General features: G+C 32.9%; 1 protein-coding gene across 1 annotated transcript in view; it reads left to right on the forward strand.

Annotated features, from left to right (window-relative positions):
• Positions 1-1,149: 1,149 nt before the first annotated feature.
• Positions 1,150-19,572, forward strand: part of LOC118200551 (uncharacterized) — a 46,774-nt gene continuing 28,351 nt past the window's right edge. Inside the window, exon 1 of the mRNA XM_035372513.2 lies at positions 1,150-1,495. The gene's annotated coding sequence lies outside the window, so the exon portion shown is untranslated. The remainder of the gene's footprint in view (positions 1,496-19,572) is intronic.

Consider the following 19,572-nt stretch of genomic DNA (forward strand, 5'->3'; position numbering starts at 1 on the left):
TCGCTTGGAGGACTACGTTATTCAAAATTCGATGGCTCTAGGTATCATTGTTTTCTCAAATTGCGAGAACCATACATACATTTACGCAGTATCTCGTTATTTAATTTCTTTAAGTATAATACAGGGCGATATCATTTGGTGGCAACAGTTTGAAAAGTGATACAGCCGTTTGTAGTGATTCGACGCAAAATGCCATTTCGAGAAAAATAGCCCTACTGGGCTAAAAAAGTAATAAATTGTATAATGAATGAGTCATCGTAGTTTCATTGTTTCGATAAGTTATTGTACCTTGGAAATAAGTTACGATATCTTAGTTTAATGCTCGAATCCTCTTATACACCGTGTTTCAAAAAGAATATACGTATTACAAAGTGTTATTTTGTCCAAACTATCGATCACTTCCCCTCGGCTCGGCTATTGGCGTTTTATAGTCTAGTTTATATTAATAGCCGCTAGATGTCAGTTGTCTTCTGTTTTGCGTAGTAACCGTCACATGTTTAAAATGGCTACTCCGTAGCAGAAATTATTTTGTGTTCTCGAGTTTGACACTCTGTGACCTCTTCCTTAAAGACCACGTTTATGTATCACCACTCCCACAGAACCTGGAAGAGGTGAAGAGCCGGATCCGTACTGTCATAACATCAGTGACGACGGAAATGCTTGGCCGAGTACAGAAGAAATTTGAGTATCGATGTGATATTGTTCGTGTCCTCATGGAGGACATATTAAGCATCTGTAATCTGAACTTGAGAAGTTCGTACATGTGTGCAAAGTTTCATATTCGTATGTCGTACAGTTTAATAAATATATGTTACGTTTTTTTGAAACACGCTGTACTATAGCATCGATATCATTTCTATTCCAATGCTGTAACGAATTCATTCTTATATATAAATTATGGTACCTATCGTACTTTCCATGTCAGAACTCTCTTATTCTCATTAACCCTTAAAAATATCACAGTTACCTAAATTATGCTCATTAGAAATGTCCGCAGCGAGGAAGGATTCAAGACAAGACATCCTTCTAAGTTTCCGTTTGTAGGCCTTTCTCATTTCACTAAAAGGAAAGCGCTATGAAACACGATTATTTCAATTTAATAAGGAACAAGCAAATACGAGAATGAAGGGGGAAGTTCTTTTTTTCGCAGTTTCAAGTTCAATGGCGACAGAAGAGGTCAAGAGTTCGTTAAGGAAGCTCAGCGCCGAATTGTGGTCGAATACGGAACGTGACCCGCATTCTCCTCGGCGCAGGTTATAAAATTGGATCCGTCACGTGGTTCCCTCGAAATTATGACTGCTAACAAGGCTCAGAAGAAATAGGAAGCGGATATGACTGCTTCAAGAAAACAGGAGAGAAATTTCTGCTGACACTGGTGTGCTGTTTGTTGTTAGCAAACTTTGGAGACTTTTAAATACACCTGAAAAGTAAATCTAAAATCTATTGGTGCTGTTGAGGATCGCTGTTCTGAGGCGCTAAAAGAGGGTCTGGAAAGGTAAATTTTTCATTTTTATTCCTTTTGTGTTTGTGTATTAATATCGTTAGTTTCAGTAATTTTTCTCAGTAATCTAAAGGAATTTTAGTGCTTATTAATTAATCGGCATAATTTAGCTTTCATTAATTAATTGATTTTTAAGAGTAAAAGGTATAATTAAAAAAATTACCACATTTCTTCGATTCTAAGACATCATCGTTCTAAGAAGCAACCCTTTAATTTTAGACCTCCGATGGACAATTAAAGATTTTAATTCTATTTAATTCTAAGCATGTTTCCTTCTGTAAATGAAAAATTACATGTTTCATTTATATTGCACATTTAGAATTAAGTTACATTTTTAGAATCAAAGTCTACATGTTAAGAATAGTATTCTATATGCTTTAGTAAATTATTTAAAAAATATTTACTATATGTTCAAAAATATTTAGCATATATTACTTTAATAATCAACTTCGATTTATTAACAACAACAATATATTTATTAAAAATAATATTTGGGAAAATAAATTAATTTAGAATAATTAGTTACTCGGAGAATTACATTCTCAAACACCGTTAATTCTTAGAAGCACCTCACATTACATGTGTTATGTATGCTACTCATATTTTTAATAGCACCTCACATTATATGTCTTAAAAGCACCTCACATTATATGTCTTAAAAGCACCTCGCATTATGCGTTCTTAGAAGCAAGCACCCTACATTATATGCGAAAAATGGTACACATAGAACTGAATAAATATGGTATTATAGATGAATACTTGAAGACCTTAAAATAACTTAAGTTTTATATTTAGAAATCGTTTAATTCCTATTCGCATTTAATTTTAAATGTTTTAATTAAAAGTTATAGGTTATTAAGTCGCTTAAATTAAAATACAATAATTTTTTAGTGTAATAAAAAGTAGAAATTTTCTTCTCTTTCATGTAAATTTATAACATATAAATAATTAATTTATAATACTGTTTCTCTGGGGCTTAATTTGAGAAAAAGGGGATCAAGATTAAAATTTACAAAAATATGGGATCAAAATTTAAATGCAGAAATCCACGTAATTTATTCAATTAATTAAATAAATTAAGCAAATAATTATTTCATAAATATATTATACAGACATCAGGTAACTTTTGAAAGCAGGAGAGAGGAAAAATGAGCAATGCCTTCGCCGGTACTCGAGCCATGGAACTCTCGAATACGCCCCGAGTAAGCTGGCCATTACACCACTAAGGCATGCTAAGAAGGCGGGAGAAATATCTTATAATATTAATGATCTGAGATTCCACTCGATTTCAAATAAAGGAATATATCACTTACGAGATCTTTAATAGCCTCGAATTCAGTAAGATCAAAGGGTCAAAAACAAGATGAGACAAAATTTTACAATAGTGATAAATGAACTTGATACCTAATAAATAAAAAATTGTGCATGTATATGTGTGTATAATGATATGTGAGATGTATACTGTTGCCATTTGGAATTTTTATTTTTCCAATGGCAGATTGTGAACAGTTCTAGTGTAACCCAGTCCATTAATTTATACAAGGCCAGATGTGGTGGTCTCATTATTATGGAGACACCTAATAGGTGGGCCACCATCGCCTCCTAGGAAGGGAGGGACATTTACAACCATGCCTTCTTCGGAATTCGAACCCAGCCCCTTCGATATCGCAACCAGGCTTCCCTAACCCTATATCGTCTCGGCGGCTCGCCATTTGGAAATTGGTTAATTAAAAATATGTAAGCTTTTAGAATATACCAAGACATAATGGAAGGGGTGAAAACATTTCGTGCAATGTTTGTAAAAATTAAAAAGCTTTACTTTACTCTTCTAATGATTAAAATCATTTTCATAGCGCAGACAATGTCCGCAATCCCCTCCCCCTCTATTGGCTTGATCCTTGCTTCTCAAGCATCTATCCGGAATGGCCGAATTCACCGTTCATTCAGCCGATCAGAGGTCATCGTCGAGGGCATTGTCCAGAGTTCGCCGTAGCACCTTAAAAGTCGGCGAATATATTTTTTCGAGTTCCTTCCGGAAAGGGTTTGGCAGCACGTATTAATAAAATGACTCATCTAATCTCGATTATCTTATTTTAAACTATATTATTATTACTTATTTTAAACTATTTATGAAATAAAAAAATAATTTGTAATCTAAAAACTTCAGATTTCTGTCTAACACTTCAAAGAAAAATTTACTAAAAATTTGAAAACGTTAAAACATATAAGTAGCATAAATTTGGATAAGAAAATTAAATCATAATTTTCAAATTCGAGTCTAGTTTAACAACTTGGAACAGTTTTAGTGTTGCAGGAGAAAAGAGTACAGACGAAAACATCGCGGAGAAATCAACGCAAGACAAAAACATCGTGGGGGGGGGAAGAAAACAAAGCGAAAACATTGGACCTCTAAAACATCGTGGGAAAAAAGAAAGCAAAGAGAAAACATAGCTCTAAAACATCGTGGGGTAAAATATCGTCATCGAAAATAAACCGATTCAAAAGCATCGCAGTATTAAAACATCGACGGAGAAAATATCGTGGCAAAATATAAAGCACCTACAAATCATTGCATGATGATAACATCGCAGACATGCTTTTAGGCTTTAAAAGTTGCAAATGTTTATTCATGTTATAAGGTATTTCTCCCGCCTTCCTAGCGTGCCTTCGTGGTGTATTGGTTCTGCACTCTGGGCCGGTATCCCAGAGGTCCGTGGTTCGATTCCCGGCGAAGACGATTGCTCATTTTTCATCTCTCTGGCTTCGAAAAAAATCACCTTATGTTCTCTACAGTGGCGCCCGAACTAAAAAAGGGTGTTTGATGAGGTTTTTCCACACCCAAGATTTGGCGATTGGGTCCTCTAAAAACCCCAGTCGCCCCTTAAAAGGGGGCGTATATAAGGTATTTCTCCTGCCTTTTTAGCGTGCCTTCCTGGTAGATCTGCAGCTGGGCCCGGTATTCCAGAGGTCCGTAGTTCGAGTTTCGGCGAAGGCGACTGCTCATTTTTCATCTCTCTGGCTTCGAAAAAAAATCATCTAATGTTTCTACAATGTAATGATTTGTGAGCGCTCGAAGTAATGAGGAATGCATTTATATTTTTAAATTAACTAATAAATTTTTGGTAAAAAAGCTAGAAGGAAAGTTAAGCATTCAGAAACTGAAAATAAGTAGAAAATTAATGCTAAGCTCAACAGTTAATAGAATTATAAAGTTATGTTTTTAACAGTTAAAAATCATTGTTTAACTAATCTCTTTTATAAAGTTGCATTGGAGTTTTCTATGACAAATATAGTCTAACAAAAAATATCAGATAACAAAGTGAAAGAAAGTTGTGTTGCAATTTGATAGTTCATTAGACAATTTTTATATATAGGTAACCTCAGACAGTCACTCTCCTCCCTTTTCTAATCTTTTTTAGACAACATTTTTTATGAACCAATACGGCTTTATAACGAACGAAGATTAATTGAATAATGACCTTTAATATTTAATTACATAAGTTTAAAATTCCTTTAACTGTTATGCATAGCATTGATTTTCTATTAATTTTTGAATGCTTAATTTTCCTTCTTGCCTTTTTACCAAAATTTTTTCAGTTATTTCATAAATATAAAACATACACAGGTAAATATATAGCTCCTTCCTTCCAATGTCCACAAATCATTATGCGAATATACATTTACAACTTTTAATGCCTGAAAAACACCTGTCTGCGATGTATCGTTACGCGATGATTTGCAGATGCTTTATTTTTACCATGATATTTTTTACCATGTTCTTTTAAAAACCGATGTTTCTGAACCGCTTTATTTTCGACTACAGTATTTTATCTCACGATGTTTTCGCTTTGCTTTCTTTTCTCCCACGATGTTTTCGCCTTTTGTTGTTCTCTCCGCGATATTTTCGACTACGATGTTTGTGCGGTGGTGTGGCTGCAGCGGACGTGATTAGAGCGTTTGTGCCACGGTGTTTTTGATGGGCACCGTTTTACGTCTTACACATCAATGGACGGCTAATCGCTCCTTTCATTGTGGTAAACCGCAGACAGTTACTACTCTTGTCTTCAGCGGATCTCTTATCGAACTCCGTTCTTTAGCTCTAATGTCTTTTGTTTTCATCTTTCTTTAGCGAGTGTTGTTTCTTTTTATTAACGATTATGTGGAGGTAATTGCATTTCACTGCAAAGGTACTTCGTAAACAAAACGCCTTGGTTCTTCGTCAGTTTTAAGCTAAGTGGTTAAGAAAGTTACTAATTTCAGCAGAGCTTCTGCTAGAATACCTGGTGTCCCTAGGCAAAGAACATTTAGGCGACCCTATACATAGTCTTTACGTATTTATATTGTTATACTAAAATATTTAAAAAAAAAAAAAATAAGATCATCATAAGCATTCCAAAAATCTCAATTAACAGTAAAACACAGATAAGGCTGTTTTTTGGTTTTACGAGTTAATAAACGGTATAGTGGTTAGCGTTGCTGACTACTATGCCGAAGGGCCCTGGTTCGAATCCCGGAGACGGCATGGATGCTTGCAATGTATAGTGTCGGTGCGGCATGGCGACACTCTAAATAGGTGGAAGCGGAGTGCCATGGGAGACTTTCGGACCGTCACCACCGGAGTGCTCTCCATCAAAATTGGAGGCGGAACCAAAGAATAGAGATTCTTTGGCGGAACTGAGCTAAATCGCACGTGTGCTAAAATCACGTGACTGAGCTAAAATCACGTGTTACGTGAATGGTGCTCAAGGCTGTTGCCAACGGTAGGCGTAATCTAGCGCTCCTTGCCACGAGGTATTTCGTGGGCTTGGGCTGATTGCGTCAGACAACTGAGCATAACATGGAGGTAAGAAAGGAAGGAGTGGCCAAACCGGCACTACTAGTGAAACACTGCTCCGAAGCTTCGGTCACCAGATGTGGTGTTTTTGTTTACATTCAGAAGCTCGCTTGACAGCTTCGACAGACGACATTTCCATACAAATCGAAAAACGGGACACTTCGGCATAAAACATTCATAAAAGAAACATTCATAGTGTGATGGATAATAGCAGTTTGTATAGTTTAGTGACATTTACGCAAAAATCACATCTTGGTTGTTTTTCGATAACTAACAACAGCGATTTTGATTATGAATTTGTTTTATAAAATTCTAAGCTGCTGAACTACAAAAATATAAATTTTAGCAAAATTGTTATGCTTAAAGAATGAAAAATACCTTACGGTACCTTTAAAATTGTATACGTCTTCCGATACCCTTGATAGAGTATTCGCTACTTTTATTTTATATTCCAAACGCCAAAATGTGTTAAATAAAATTAATTTTTTTCACATCCATATATTATTGTAACATGTACTTTAAAAAAGAATTTTTAGAGGAGAGGTTTTACTGTTGCTCATTTTAAACTCATCATTTTATTTTTATAAATCTGAAAAATAATCACTTTGGGCTTACACGTTTTACTTATTTGGGTTAATTACTTATTTGCGTTAATTAAAAATAAAATTACCCCCAAATGCTCTAATCCTCGTCAAAATTAATGAATATACACACAGATATGTGAATAAGTTAACTTTTCCTTGATTTGTAACCACACATTTGTGCAAAATTATGTACAGTTTTACACAAATGTGTGGAACAGAAGACGGATAAATCTGTGAATTTCGGATACATTTGCGAATTCGAATCTGATAAGTATAATTAAAAGTATTCCCCTTACATTTTATAATAACTTAGTTACAACTTTTAAATAATATTTAAAAAAAATCATTATTTTATTCCCTTTCAGAAATATTCAGAGAAAGTTAAGTACCATTTAAAGTATATCGCTATTAAACTCTAATTTGAAATGGACCGAATAGAGCATTAATTATAAATTCACTTATAGTTTTCGGTTTGAAAGCTAAAAGCTAAAAGCTTCGATTTAAAAGCTAAAAGCTCAGAAGTTAAAAAATCATGTCATATTTGAGAAGGTATTTTAGGAAGAGCTCTATAAACAGAAAAGAAATAATGCATAATTTTAATATTAATAATACAACAAACTTTGATCTTAATTTTTGTAATCCTTAACTGAATAAAATCGAATTACTTAAAAAAAAATTTTCTAATATAATTAACGAAAACTTGTGAAAATATTTCATTCAAATTAAACCGTTCTGAACAAATTGTTCTGTGAAAAGTATAGCATTTAATTCCGTTCAGAATGAAATGTTGTTTAAAAATGTATTCTTTTCATATACTTAGGATTCTGAAGTATTTTAGAAAAAGAAAATAATATACATTTATGTGTATATTTACGACGTAATTACAAAATATTTACATCCGATCGTGTTCAAACCCATTGAACTTAATGGTAAATAACCCAATGTTTTGGTCACCACGAAGGGATCGCCAGTGCTTCAAAGCAGGGTATGGGGGAAACCGGTTAGGACCACTCCATCTTACTTCCTACCTCTATGGAGCATAAGAAACAACAACAACGAGTTTACATGAGTTAAATATAAATATTATATATATATATATATATATATATATATCAAGCAAGATAGTAATTACAATTTTGAAAAACTAATTTTGGTCTAGAAAACATCTTGCGCAATATGCTGCAAAATAAGTAAAATAATTAGCCCAACTCGACTAAACTGGCTTTTCAAACTGGCTTAAACTGGCTTTTCAAGGGAAATTTAATTTATTTGAACGTCGAATCAAGCTAACCCCATTACGCGTTTCGCCGAAACAGATAATTGAAACTTTTTCGCTACAAAATTTTTTTAAAAATTTAGACAAAGTGTCTTGGAAATTTTAATAGTCTCAATTCTCTGTTCCAATTTCCCGACGCGTCCGCACAAAATGACACATTAAGGTGTTAAAATATGTTAAACTATACCGAAACATCTTAAATCTAGACTAAAATCAAAATCAATATATATATATATATATATATATATGCTTATAATATTCGCATAATATTATTGAAATTAATGAAAAATATTTTGCAAAAATTACAAAACCGAAAAATATAATTATTCACTTTTCTTTGCTTCTCATAGGCGTTCTCATAGGTTCGCCTAAACCGGCTCTGGGTTAACCTAATCTATAAATAAAAGTACAACAACATAAAATAGCATCTTTAAAATAATTTATTTTAAACATTACCAGAGACTGCGGGAGAAGACTCGCTGTTATATTGTTCTGTTATAGATGGAGCATTTGCACTTTTTAGCAACATAAAAAAAAAAAAAAAATTAACTATCCAGTACGCAGCTATTCACTTTGTTGACTGAATCCCTTCTGCCCAAAGTTTGCAATACATATTTTCCGCAAATGAGATGTCATCAATTTATATGTTGCCTGGACACGAAATATACATTTATGAAAACAATGACACGAGGTATTAGTAAAAAAAAAACACACACAAACATAGAAATGTTTTTAAATTTTTCTTAAAGTAATATCTGCTGTCATAAAATCGTCAAACTTGATCTTTATTGTTGAATAAAATTAAAAGTCAACTAAAAAATAATTTAAAATTTAAAAACTTTCGAGGTACTATCGCATTCCTCCATGTGTGCTGTTGTGGTTTAAGTGGTTAATATATTCGATTGCAGTTGGAAGTTCCGTGACTTGCGCTGCGGTGGAAACACAGCTGATTTCCTGCTCCAAAAACCTAATAGTTTTGCAGCGGTAGTAAAAAGGTGTAATAGATAAAATAAGAATGTAATGTCCGGAGACATCTAAACAACTGTGCAATGTCCATGATAATAAAATTAAAAAAATTATCATAATATCTCAATTTATTCTCAACATGATAATGCCAAATTTTAAGCCATAATTAAAGTTCAATAAATCAAACAGTCCATATTACAATAGATATTTTACCTTATTCCTTAGAGCATTATTAAGGTCGATACAATAAATTCAGTTCCTGAGCAAATTAATCATTACATACAATTTTATTCACACATTTTTGCAAAGATATATATATATTAACCTTAGAATTTTATTTTCTAATATCTTCAGTCTGATAGCCCTTTTGTTGAACTGTCGTATTACATCTTGATTTCCAAGATAAAAGTCCTTTTCTTAAAACATCAAGGTTAGTTTTATTCCACTACTCCTTCACAATCTTCCAGAGTCCATCCAATGTTTTGGGATGCTGCTTATAAAGAGATTGTTTTACAAGTCCAAATGCACTTTAATCCATAGGCGATACATCAGGGGACTTGGGTGGGATGCATTTAAGGTGTTAGTGGTGTATTTAATTACGGCAAAGCACACTAGGGCTATCTGCCAAAGGGGAGGGATGCCTTTCGTGGAGGACTTTCTAAGAGAAACTGGCTCGTATACACGTTACACATGGGGAAAACCACGAAAACACCCATGCAGCCAGCCCGTTCGCGGGATTCGAACCTCGGACCGAACTACCAGTGTTCAGCGACTTTACCGCTAGGCCGCTGGTGGGCACGGGATGTATTTAAAGAGAGTAGCTTCAATTCTGGTTTCATTTCACATTTTTTTCAGTAGATTCAGTAGATTTCAGTAGACCAGTAGATTTAGAGGTATGGCTGGGGAGTCTTATCTTGATGAAACTTAACACAGTGAAGATTCTTTGGATAAAGAGATGGAATTTCTTCTTTAAAAATAGGTGTTGAAATATATTTCTTATAGTAATCTGAATTAATTTTGACATTTTTTTCTACTTTCCTTATTTTAAGTCTTTCGTTATAAGAAAATCCAGTACTAACCATAAAACTTTTAAAAGATTTCCTTGTTTTCTCTGAACCAACATAAGTATTTTTCTCCTCTTTTTCGGTGGTGAATCTTTTTCTATTGCAATCAGATAAGTATATCCAAGCCTCATCAACTGTAACTATATATTTCCATTTTTCAACTGCCAAATAATTTTCATACAGCAATTTGTATATAGTCTTACGCTGCGAAACATGTTTCGGCGTTAGGCGATGAACATCGTGTTTTTGTTTTGTTTTGTTTTGATTAGCTTTAAATTTTTATAATTTTGTTCATAGTTCCTACAGAGATGTTTAAAGATTTTGCAGCAGCTCTTTGGGGTATGGATTTTCATTTAAAGTATGAGATACGACTTTTGATTTAATGAGAACTGTACGTACCTTTGTTGGGTATGCATTTTTTACCTTTTTCCCAGTCAGATGTAAACTTTGACGTTTCTTTCCTTTCTTATTAATTCTGTCACTTATTTTACGTGTAGAAATATAAAAGTCATGCATGCTTTTCGCATCTTTTTTTAGTAAGAGTATTTCTTTTTGGACAGCGCAAAAATATAGTCTTCGATCCCTTGTTTATTTTTCAGCGCCATTTTAAAGAAAAAGAATATTTTTATTGCCGCAGACGATAATTAAACCCTTATTCCAATTTGATGCCAGTCACGTTTGTATTTACAAAAAATTCATGGAGAAAATCAAAATCTTTACAAAAATGTGTGAACACCTTTTTGTTCATTTCTTGTTATCCGAAATTTTAGAAATTTCAATTAGAACAGTGATTTAAAACTCAAATTGCATGCAAAATATGAAAGCAGCTGACTATCCAAAACAATTTTTTCAACAAAATTTAAAAACATTTTAAACAAAAAACCTAAATTTTAAATTTTACTTACTAAATGTTAATCAGAACATACATAAGCAATAATAATAATAACACAAAAAAAATTCCAATTTATATTTATTTTCTGGCTGAATAAATAATTTAACTTTCAATCTAAACCGGGAAAAGTCAGAATGAAGCCTATCAGAATGCTGAAACCCTGCTGGCTGCTAAATTTACTGACTGATTTACTAATTCAGTAAATTTACTGTCTCTAAAACTATAAGCACCGCATTTGCAACAAATACATAATAAAATGTATTCGCGGGCTTCGGGTTTGAGGTCACTGAATTAAAATTTAATTTTAGTAATTTTAGCCTAAATTAAAACTTATGATGAAAAAAATAATAAATTATTTACTTAGGGTTGCACTTTTGTGCACAATTTTTTTTTTTAAATTTTACGTTAAAAAAAACGTTTGTTTTTTTCTTCCGTTCTTTTTTTTAGGGGGGGGGCAAGATACATAAAATGAAACAAGAAATATCAGAATGTTCAAACTGAATATTACCATTTGAAAAGTTAAAAAATCTGATGTGAACAACACCACACAACTTCCTTGTACGGTCTATTAAATTATACACATTTTTTGCTGCATTTCATTAAGACTTGTTTCCTTGAATTTAATTTGAGATATTATTTCTCATTCAATTAATTCAGTTCTCACTTCACAGCAAGGCAAAAATACACGAAAACGCAAAATATCTTCATTAAAAATCGAAAAATGTAGAAAAACATAAGACATCAAATCCAGTTCAAACAATTTTAAAAAAAATACTTTTTACAAATAAAATTAGAGTTTCTACGCAAAAACAGGCAATTCGACCCGCGGGCAAGAATGCAGAGTTTTCGGTGAGCAAACTAAAAGTTTACTTTTGGTTTCACTCGGCAAAAAGACACTGGAGATGCAGAAACTGACTTAATTCACTATTCTACTGAGTTCCAAACGTAAACAAATGGCAGTTCGTTAGGCTTAACTTGCCACTTAAAGTTTTAAATTTTTGATAAATCTACAGCTATTGCATGCAGATTAACTAAATGCATAAAAACCTTAACCGGAATATAAGAACAACAGATTTCAATCACTTTTAAAGCAAAAAATGCACAATTTACCAACATACAAAAATAAAAAAACTGAGCTAACCGAGTCGAGTAAGAGCGGGTATATATATACTTTTGGTACGGCCAGTTACAACCAAAAAGGGAGATGCACAAAAACATGTTGTATCAGTCCTATATACAAAATCTCAATGTGCTGAGGCTACTCGTTTTTGAGTTATGTGAGATACATACATATGTACGTATGCACGTAAAAACACGTCACAAAAATATACTTCTGAATCCATTTTATAACCCGTTTTGGGAAAATGAGTCCTTCATTCTCTTCTTACGTACAGATATCACTCAAAAGTTTCGTTAAATTGCATTCGATAGCGGTCAAAAGGCATATTTTCGTTGAAATATGATACCCGAAATTTTTCGCAATTACAATACTTCCTTTACTTCGTAGAAGGAAGCAAAATAGAAATATCTAAGATCTTGTATTCTGTACATTACTATAATAATGTGTAATAATGGTATAGAATTTCGCCACAACTGTTCAATTTTATTTTAGTTGAAGATTATAGTATATGAAAGTACAATTAGAAATTACGAAATGGATATATTATAGAGTATATATTTACTAAATTTATTTAATGTATTATAGTATAAAATAAAAATTGAAAATTTGTTGCAAAATATTATTAAGAAGTACATACGAAATGACTTTTAAAATTATTCACTTGGTAATGCCGAAGAAACAGGTAAACATTTGCTTCGATGTGCTTCCTCTGCGAACAACTTTCGTTGGATTTGGGCACGTCTTGGAAGACCCATACAGTCGACTGCGTATACATCCATGATTCGTCATCTGTGTAGATGTTATACACAGCCTTTGATGCACCTTGAACGCATTTTTTAACCTTTCCTTGCACCAATCGACACGAGACTTTTCCTGAGCGTTTGTCAGATTATGCGGAATCCAACGCGAACAAATCTTTTTTACGGCCAAATATTCAAGTAATATCTTATTGATGCTTGTCCATATAATGGCCAAAGATACCTCAATCTCACGGTATGTCACATGACGATCTTGCTTTATCAGTTCACGCATAACAGCGATATTTTCTGGCACAACAACTGATTTTGGATAACCTTCACAAATTTCGTCCTGGAGCGAATGCCGACGCGAATGAATTAGTTTATACCAGTTTTTTACATTGCTGTAGGATGATGCATTATCACTATATAAAGAATTAAGTTCATCGAACCACTCTTGTCTTGATAATCGACGTCGAATTTTATGAAAAATAATCGTACGAAAATGTTCGGTTAATAAATAAATTAGTATAGTTCAAGGTTGATTTTTCATACTGTTAATAGTAACCTCGAATTATCTATTAACAATCGAAATCCGTTTCTCTTAAGTGATATTTTATTTTTAATTACTTCAAATACAAATATTTTCCCCCTTCAATTTGTGAATATTATCCGCAATTTTGATATCTGATTAATATTTGTGGTATGGGAGTCACACTTTTTGTATTTTATTTTATACAAACAGTACAAAAGTTTTCTAAATATAAGTATACAGACCAGAAAAACATTTAAAAAGTTAGATTTCGTAATTTTTAGCCCAAAGGGGCGTTAACTCAGAAGGGCTATTAATTTCGTTTTGGCATTTTTCGTCGATTCACTTTCTGCGTTATTGATTCACTTTTCAAACTGTTGCCACCAAATATTATCGCCCTGTGTTAGATTTAGAGAAATTTAAATAATGAAGAATTTGCATAAAATTATTTTTGTTTCTCGCATTGTGATAAAACAATGGTATCTAGAGCCATCAAATTTCGAATAACGTAATTTTCCGAATATGGGTATCTGAAAAGCCTAATTTAGAATTTGGAATTTGTTTTATTATTGATTTCATATTTTGTAACACCTTAACGGATTTTGGATTAACAAACTCAACAGCTTGGCAATGGCAACACTGTTCGGAAAAAAAAAAAAAAAAAAATCTGAAATGTTTCAGATTTTAAATTACGTCCAAAGGGGCGTTTTTTAACATTTTGTGTGTTACCTTTCTTTATTAAATATCATGTTCCTCGCACTTAAACCATAAGATCCAGTGCAACAGCAATATCGCAAAATAGTTTTAAAACGAGAATATCTTTAGAATTTCCGATACAGAGACTCACGCGCTGGAGATAAAAATGTTTTTTCTGCACAACGTTGCCATTGCTCGCTTTGAAATCCTTGAGTTTGTTAATCAAAAATTCGTCAAAGTTTTAAAAAATAGGAAATCGATCATAAAACAAATTTCAAATTTCAAATTTGGTCTTCTACATGATCATATTCGTTGGAGGATTACGTTATTCAAAATTCGATGACTCTATGTACCGTTGTTTTATCACAATACGAGAAATATACATACATTTATGCAGATTTTTCATTATTTAATTTCTTCAAATATAATGCAGGACTCTAACATTTTGTGGCAACTGTTTGAAAAGTGAACCGACATTTATCCGTCCGACGCAAAATGCCAAAACGAAACTAACAGTCCTTCGGGATTCAAATCCCTTTGGACTAAAAACATTTTTATCTCCAGCGCGCGAGACTGTGTATCGGAAATTCTAAAGATATGCTCATTTTAAAATTATTTTACGATATTGTTGCTGAATTGAATTTTATGGTTGTTCAAGTGCGAGAAACATGATATTTAATAAATAAAGGTAACACAGAAAACTTTAAAAAACGTCCTTCTGAGCGTAATGTAAAATCTGAAAGTTTTCAGATTTGTATTATAATTTTTTTTATTACACTGATTTTTTTTTAATTTGAAAATGGCAAAACATGAATCTGTGTGTCGTTTAAAATATTTTTGGAACAGGAAGTGTATGCTTACGAGCAATGGCTGAGAAAATAAAGGTAAGGACTTTTGTAAAAGCAATGGTAAGGACTTTTGTAAAAGCAATGTACACATATTAACGATAAAATATACAATTAAACATACAGAATACTGAAAGTAAGGGGAGCATAAATAGCTTAGATTTCGCGCATTTCCTAAGTCTTCCGTAGAATGTCAAAAAAGCAAACTACAACGTATAAAATGATTTCGGTAATGACGCTTATGTTGCAAGGGAAGTCATGTTACGCTAGTTAGTTTTGTGACGCTCACGACAAGGGATAGCCAGACCATTTCTGCTATTTGCACTGCTAAATTGTTGGGCTGTAACACGATTTCTGTTGGACTTGTTGCACGAAACATATCTGAATAAACTACAGTATCTGTGCATAGATCACGATTTCATAAAAACTATCTAAAGTTCGAATCAGTGCTGGATAAGACGAATTTTTTTTTTTTTTTTTTTTTTTTTATAGTCCAAAGGGATTTGAATCCCGAAGGACTATTAGTTTCGTTTTGGCATTTTGCGTCGGACTCATAAATGTCGGTTCACTTTTCAAACTGTCGCCACAAAATGTTAGAGTCCTGCATTATATTTGAAGAAATTAAAGAATGAAAAATCTGCATAAATGTATGTATATTTCTCGTATTGTGATAAAACAACGGTACATAGAGTCATCGAATTTTGAATAACGTAATCCTCCAACGAATATGAGCATGTGGAAGACCAAATTTGAAATTTGAAATTTGTTTTATGATCGATTTCCTATTTTTTTAAAACTTTGACGAATTTTTGATTAACAAACTCAAGGATTTCAAAGCGAGCAATGGCAACGTTGTGCAGAAAAAACATTTTTATCTCCAGCGCGTGAGTCTCTGTATCGGAAATTCTAAAGATATGCTCGTTTTAAAACTATTTTGCGATATTGCTGTTGCACTGGATCTTATGGTTTAAGTGCGAGGAACATGATATTTAATAAAGAAAGGTAACACACAAAATGTTAAAAAACGCCCCTTTGGACGTGTTAGAACTTTTCATAGTATAGAGGGCGCTGTTGCGCCAAAAGAATTCTGTGTTTTTAACATTATGTAACTGTGGTTCGCCATTGCGATGTATGTGTATTGCTGTGATATATTTTGGTGCTTTCATTAAATATAAATGAAAGATATCGTCATGAAATTTTTGTATCCAAATCAAGATCAAATTTACCACTGATGCAAATTCGTCGAAACAAAATTAGCGTTCGAACAAGAATCGTCAAGTTATTACTAGCCTTTCGAACTACGCATTAGTATCGTTAATCGCTTCGTAACATGTGGTGCTGTCGCCGGGAATTATCGTAATGGTGGGGTGAGTAAATAGTTTTGTTGAAAATTTGGTTGAATAGAATATTTTGTAATTGTTGAAGTAGTAGGGTTGTTTGATGTTGTTGATCTTGTTTGGTAAAAATTTACAACTTTAGGTTTCGCATTTACTGAATATTTGCATTAGTATTTGCAAGTAAGAAAATGTTGTGCTTTCTTAAAATTATAATTTGTTCTTAATGCTTGAAGTGTGATTTGTTGTTGAAAATTACAGTTTGTTTTCTTAGAATTCTAGAATTAGAATTTATTGTTAAAGTATTTGAGGGGTAAAATTTGTTGCTAGAAACTGTGAAAATGGCTAAATTGTTAAAGATTCGAACTAAGCGTGACACACATCGTGAACAAACTTTAAAGTTAGTAGAAAAAATAAACATATATTTGAATGAATCAGATATTGATATAGATGTATGTGATTCATATTTAGAACAGTTGAATAGTAAAATTGAAATTATTAACATACTAAATAGTGACATTGATGAATTGTTGAAAGAAGAACAAGAAATTAAGGATGAAATTAACACAGTAGATGAATGTAACGAAAAAATAATACCAGTTAAAGTAAAGTTGGAAAACAAAATTAAATCAATTGGAAAAGTTCCATATCAGTCAGGTGAACAAACAGTAAATCCAGAAAATGTTCACGTAGAAAATAAAACTTTAGGAAACAGAACTAAACTTCCTAAACTTTCGCTTCCTCGATTCTATGGTGAGCCTTCAGAATATTTAGATTTTTGGAATCAGTTTGAGAATTCTGTGCATAATAATTTTAATTTAACTGAGGTTGACAAATTTTGCTATTTAAAGTCGTTATTAGGTGGTAAAGCTCTAGCTAGCATTAAAGGATTCTCAATTACTCCAGAGAATTATAAACAGGCTGTTAAATTAATTTCTGAAACATTTGGCCAAAGAGACATTTTAATAAATGCTCACTTGTCAAATTTATTAAATCTGGCACCTGTAAAAAATGCTTCTAACATTCAGGCCCTTCGTAACCTTTATTTTGAAGCCCAAACTCAAATTAGATGTTTAGAGGAATTAAATGTCAAATCGGAAACATACACAACAATACTGACTAACATAATACTAAAAAATCTGCCAGGAGAATTGACTCTTGAATTTTCGAAGCAAAATATAAATAATTGTCATGATTTACAGGAATTGATGAAGTTTTTACACAATGCTATTAGTGCAAGAGAAAAGGCATTCCGTATTAATTCTAATAATGTATCTTCTTATAATAATTTTCATTCTAACCAACACAAACAAAACAATTTTCGAAATCAGAAACGAAACTTTCATCCGAGTCGCAATAATCAACACGCGTCAGTAACAGAATTTATGGCGAAAACTTCCGAAGTTTGTTTATTCTGCGGTCAAGGTCACTGTAAGACTGAATGTGAGAACATGACTGTGCAACAAAAAAGGGATAAATTAATTAAGGAAAGGAGATGTCTGTTATGTTGTAACACAAACTGTTTTGTGAAAAAATGTAATGCTAAACAGTGTTCATTCTGCTTTGGTAGACACGCCAAAGCTATTTGTTTTAAATTTGAAAATTCTAGCAAGTGTAAATCTAATTCAAAACCGGAAGAAGAAAAACCAAAGGAATTGGAAATTCAGTCTACTGTTTCGAATTCAGTTGTAAATGATAGGAATGTGATTTTATTGCAGTGTGTTAGGACAGAAATTGTTGGTCGTAAATCGTCAGGTACAGTTATTGCAATGTTTGATAACGGTAGTGAGAAGAGTTTTATTAAAAGAAATGTATCTATGAAGTTGGGATTAAAATGTCTAGGGTCAGAAACATTAAAGATTTATTCATTTGGAGCAAAGGATCCTAGGTTGCAAACATGTCGCAGAGTTGAAGTGAGATTACGAAATATTTTAGATGGAAATGAAGTCGTAATACAGGCGTTGGAAACAGATGAAATTTCGAGGGCGGCGATTAATTTGCCGAATGAGCGTACAAGAGCTGAAATGGAAGCCAAGGGATTAACTTTAACGTGGGGTTATAATCAAGCGTCAGATGATAATGAAATTTCCTTGTTAATAGGTATAGATTTTTATTGGAAGTTGACAAAAGGTTTTGAAAGGTTAAATACGTCTTTGGTAGCTGTAAACACAGAACTTGGATGGTCCTTGCAGGGAAATTGTGGTGATATGAGTAAAGCGGCTGCTGTGAACTTAGTTTTAGGTGATCAAAGCACTGTATCAGCTGAACTCAGGCGTTTCTGGGAACTGGAAAGTTTAGGTATTGAAAACAAGGAAGCGGAGTGTTTGACTTTAGTGGAACAGGAGATACTTGATGAATTTAATAATTCTGTTGGGTTCGTAGATGGAAGGTATTGTGTAAAGTTGCCGTGGAAACCAGGTATGCAGGAGAAATTAGCAAATAATAGAGAAGTAGCTCGGAAACGTTTCGATGGTCTGGTTAGGAGATTTAGAAATGATACAGCTTTTTATGAGGATTACAAAAAGGTCATTGATGATTATCGTAAGGAAGGTATCATTGAGAATTCGTCGTCAGATACTGAAGTGTCATATTCTGAGCAGTCATTCTACTTACCCCACCACGCTGTCATTCGCGAGGACAAATCTACTAGTCGACTTCGAATCGTGTTTGATGGTTCTTCTCATGAAGGAGGACAACTTTCAATTAATGACTGTTTATTTAAAGGACTGAACTTGTATCCAAATCTATTTGAAATGGTTTTAAGGTTTCGACAAAATACAATCGCCTTTACAGCGGATATAAAGCAAGCGTATCTACAAATTTTGATCGATCCTAGTGATAGAAAATTTACTAGATTCTTCTGGACTGATGATATCGGTTCTAATTCATATCAAGAAATGAACTTTAGTAGAGTTTTATTTGGACTAAAACCAAGTCCATATTTATTAGCTGCAACTCTGAAATATCATTTTGATAAATGTAAACAAGAATTTCCTGATACTTGCAAATTACTGTCAGAATGGTTTTATGTCGACGATTTGATTGGAGGTGAAGAAGTCTTGCAAGCGGCTTTGGAAATTACGACTGAAAGTGTAGAAATTCTCAAAAGATGTGGCATGATATTACGAAAATGGAAAACCAATTCCACGGAACTGCGTAAGCTGTGGAAAGATGCTGAGTTCGACATCGAT

This window comes from Stegodyphus dumicola, chromosome 2, assembly GCF_044657685.1.
Source record: "Stegodyphus dumicola isolate Sdum_Otavi_A_Nest chromosome 2, ASM4465768v1".
NCBI classification, from domain to species: domain Eukaryota; kingdom Metazoa; phylum Arthropoda; class Arachnida; order Araneae; family Eresidae; genus Stegodyphus; species Stegodyphus dumicola.